The sequence below is a fragment of the Coregonus lavaretus genome, assembly GCF_964263955.1.
Source record: "Coregonus lavaretus genome assembly, contig: HAP1_SCAFFOLD_5070, whole genome shotgun sequence".
Taxonomy (NCBI): Eukaryota; Metazoa; Chordata; class Actinopteri; order Salmoniformes; family Salmonidae; genus Coregonus; species Coregonus lavaretus.
The window spans coordinates 25,001-30,000 of NW_028166722.1; the positions used below are offsets into that span (position 1 = coordinate 25,001).

Here is a 5,000-nt window from a genome sequence, read left to right on the forward strand (position 1 = left end):
TATGATCACTCAGCCCAGTGGGTGGTGTGATGGTCAGTACTGTACTCTATAATACATGGTATAATCACTCTGCCCAGTGGGTGGTGTGATGGTCAGTACTGTACTCTATAATACATGGTATAATCACTCAGCCCAGTCGGTGGTGTGATGGTCAGTACTGTACTCTATAATACATGGTATAATCACTCAGCCCAGTGGGTGGTGTGATGGTCAGTACTGTACTCTATAATACATGCACCTGTTTGCTGCAGCGGCAAGAATTGATGGAATTTCCTCCTGTTTACCATATAAGAGAAACACACCCCATTACTCAGCGTGTGTGCTTCACATTCAGGCTGTTTTCCCCTCTAGCAATGTGACTCTCTCTCTCACCATAGTGCAGGCTAGTACGACCATCCATTCAATGTGTGTGTGTGTGTGTGTGTGTGTGTGTGTGTGTGTGTATGGTGTGTGTATGGTGTGTGTGGTGGTGGGGGTGTGTGTGTGTGTATGTGTGTGTTTGCATGCGTGTGCTCGTGTGGATAGATGTCCACATCGACAGCACCATGCATCAGCCCGTTCCTCACCGGCGACACTGAGAGTAGTGATCACTCTTACCACAGGAAATACATTCCAAACAAAGCGACACCTTGCTATTCTATACCCTCCCTCGCTCTCCATGTCGACATCCAGGAACAAAATATAGTTATATGGCTCTATGTTGATGTTAATGTCATGGAGGCTCTAAGTAGTTCTATGATGATGTCATAGAGGCTCTAAGTAGTTCTATGATGATGTCATGGAGGCTCTAAGTAGTTCTATGTTAATGTCATGGAGGCTCTAAGTAGTTCTATGTTGATGTTAATGTCATGGAGGCTCTAAGTAGTTCTATGTTAATGTCATGGAGGCTCTAAGTAGTTCTATGTTGACGTTAATGTCATGGAGGCTCTAAGTAGTTCTATGTTGACGTTAATGTCATGGAGGCTCTAAGTAGTTCTATGTTAATGTCATGGAGGCTCTAAGTAGTTATATGTTGACGTTAATGTCATGGAGGCTCTAAGTAGTTCTATGTTGACGTTAATGTCATGGAGGCTCTAAGTAGTTCTATGTTAATGTCATGGAGGCTCTAAGTAGTTCTATGTTAATGTCATGGAGGCTCTAAGTAGTTCTATGTTGACGTTAATGTAATGGAGGCTCTAAGTAGTTCTATATTAATGTCATGGAGGCTCTAAGTAGTTCTATGATGATGTCATGGAGGCTCTAAGTAGTTCTATGTTAATGTCATGGAGGCTCTAAGTAGTTCTATGTTGATGTTAATGTCATGGAGGCTCTAAGTAGTTCTATGTTAATGTCATGGAGGCTCTAAGTAGTTCTATGTTGACGTTAATGTCATGGAGGCTCTAAGTAGTTCTATGTTGACGTTAATGTCATGGAGGCTCTAAGTAGTTCTATGTTAATGTCATGGAGGCTCTAAGTAGTTCTATGTTGACGTTAATGTCATGGAGGCTCTAAGTAGTTCTATGTTGACGTTAATGTCATGGAGGCTCTAAGTAGTTCTATGATGATGTCATGGAGGCTCTAAGTAGTTCTATGATGATGTCATGGAGGCTCTAAGTAGTTCTATGTTAATGTCATGGAGGCTCTAAGTAGTTCTATGTTGATGTTAATGTCATGGAGGCTCTAATTAGTTCTATGTTAATGTCATGGAGGCTCTAAGTAGTTCTATGTTGACGTTAATGTCATGGAGGCTCTAAGTAGTTCTATGTTGACGTTAATGTCATGGAGGCTCTAAGTAGTTCTATGTTAATGTCATGGAGGCTCTAAGTAGTTCTATGTTGACGTTAATGTCATGGAGGCTCTACGTAGTTCTATGTTGACGTTAATGTCATGGAGGCTCTAAGTAGTTCTATGTTAATGTCATGGAGGCTCTAAGTAGTTCTATGTTAATGTCATGGAGGCTCTAAGTAGTTCTATGTTGACGTTAATGTAATGGAGGCTCTAAGTAGTTCTATGTTAATGTCATGGAGGCTCTAAGTAGTTCTATGATGATGTCATGGAGGCTCTAAGTAGTTCTATGTTAATGTCATGGAGGCTCTAAGTAGTTCTATGTTAATGTCATGGAGACTAAGTAGTTCTATGTTGATGTTAATGTCATGGACGCTCTAAGAAGTTATATGTTAATGTCATGGAGGCTCTAAGTAGTTCTATGTTGATGTCATGGAGGCTCTAAGTAGTTCTATGTTAATGTCATGGAGGCTCTAAGTAGTTCTATGTTGACGTTAATGTAATGGAGGCTCTAAGTAGTTCTATGTTAATGTCATGGAGGCTCTAAGTAGTTATATGATGATGTCATGGAGGCTCTAAGTAGTTATATGTTAATGTCATGGAGGCTCTAAGTAGTTCTATGTTAATGTCATGGAGACTCTAAGTAGTTCTATGTTGATGTTAATGTCATGGACGCTCTAAGTAGTTCTATGTTAATGTCATGGAGGCTCTAAGTAGTTCTATGTTAATGTCATGGAGGCTCTAAGTAGTTATATGTTGCTGTCATGGAGGCTCTAAGTAGTTATATGTTAATGTCATGGAGGCTCTAAGTAGTTCTATGTTAATGTCATAGAGGCTCTAATTAGTTCTATGTTAATGTCATAGAGGCTCTAAGTAGTTCTATGTTAATGTCATGGAGGCTCTAAGTAGTTATATGATGATGTTAATGTCATGGAGGCTCTAAGTAGTTATCTGATGATGTTAATGTCATGGAGGCTCTAAGTAGTTCTATGATGATGTTAATGTCATGGAGACTCTAAGTAGTTCTATGATGATGTCACGGAGGCTCTAAGTAGTTCAATGATTATGTTAATGTCATGGAGGCTCTAAGTAGTTATATGATGATTTCATGGAGGCTCTAATTAGTTCTATGATGACATTAACATGTGATTTAACATTAACATCATCATAGAACTACTTAGAGTCTCCATGACATTAACATCATCATAGAACTACTTAGAGCCTCCATGACATTAACATCAACATAGAACTACTTAGAGCCTCCATGACATTAACATAGAACTACTTAGAGCCTCCATGACATTAACATAGAACTACTTAGAGCCTCCATGACATTAACATAGAACTACTTAGAGCCTCCATGACATTAACATCATCATATAACTACTTAGAGCCTCCATGACATTAACATCAACATAGAACTACTTAGAGCCTCCATGACATTAACATAGAACTACTTAGAGCCTCCCTGACATTAACATAGAACTACTTAGAGCATCCATGACATTAACATAGAACTACTTAGAGCCTCCATGACATCAACATAGAACTACTTAGAGCCTCCATGACATTAACATAGAACTACTTAGAGCCTCCATGACATTAACATCAACATATAACTACTTAGAGCCTCCATTACATTATCATATAACTAATTAGAGCCTCCATTACATTAACATAGAACTACGTAGAGCCTCCATGACATTAACATCATCATAGAACTACTTAGAGCCTCCATTACATTACAATATAACTACTTAGAGCCTCCATGACATCAACATCATCATATAACTACTTAGAGCCTCCATGACATTAACATAGAACTACATAGAGCCTCCATGACATTAACATCATCATAGAACTACTTAGAGCCACCATTACATTAACATAGAACTACTTAGAGCCTCCATGACATTAACATAGAACTACTTAGAGCCTCCATGACATTAACATCATCATATAACTACTTAGAGCCTCCATGACATTAACATCAACATAGAACTACTTAGAGCCTCCATGACATTAACATAGAACTACTTAGAGCCTCCCTGACATTAACATAGAACTACTTAGAGCCTCAATGACATCAACATAGAACTACTTAGAGCCTCCATGACATTAACATAGAACTACTTAGAGCCTCCATGACATTAACATCAACATAGAACTACTTAGAGCCTCCATTACATTATCATATAACTAATTAGAGCCTCCATTACATTAACATAGAACTACGTAGAGCCTCCATGACATTAACATCATCATAGAACTACTTAGAGCCTCCATTACATTAACATAGAACTACTTAGAGCCTCCATGACATTAACATCATCATAGAACTACTTAGAGCTTCCATGACATTAACATATAACTACTTAGAGCCTCCATGACATTAACATAGAACTACTTAGAGCCTCCATGACATTAACATAGAACTACTTAGAGCCTCCATGACATTAACATAGAACTACTTAGATCCTCCATGACATTAACATCATCATAGAACTACTTAGAGCCTCCATGACATTAACATAGAACTTCTTAGAGCCTCCATGACATTAACATATAACTACTTAGAGCCTCCATGACATTAACATAGAACTACTTAGAGCCTCCATGACATTAACATAGAACTACTTAGAGCCTCCATGACATTAACATCAACATATAACTACTTAGAGCCTCCATGACATCATCATAGAACTACTTAGAGCCTCCATGACATCAACATAGAACTACTTAGAGCCTCCATGACATCAACATAGAACTACTTAGAGCCTCCATGACATTAACATAGAACTACTTAGAACCTCCATGACATTAACATCATCATAGAACTACTTAGAGCCTCCATAACATTAGCATAGAACTACTTAGAACCTCCACGATATTAACATCAACGTAGAACTACTTAGAGCCTCCATGGGGATTTGAACCAGCAAAGTTTCGGTTACTGTCCCAACGCTCTTAACCGCTAGGCTACCTGCCATGACCGTGGCTCCTACAGGCCTATTGAAGAGTCAAGATGAACTTTTTAACTGAAAGGCTTGTTCGAAACCCTTACACAGACACAAACACACCCACGCACGCACTCACGCACAAACACACGCACGCACGCACGCACACATACACACACACACACACACACACACACACACACAGACACTAATGCCATAGCATTCAATTGCCGCATGCTCCAGAGACAAGCACAGCGGCTTCAAATCAACTGACTTCCA

General features: G+C 39.1%; 1 protein-coding gene across 1 annotated transcript in view; it reads left to right on the plus strand.

Moving 5' to 3' along the window:
* Positions 1–5,000, plus strand: part of LOC311114372 (thyrotropin-releasing hormone-degrading ectoenzyme-like) — a gene marked incomplete at both ends in the record, with an annotated part of 21,904 nt that overhangs the window by 16,516 nt on the left and 388 nt on the right. The window lies entirely within an intron of this gene.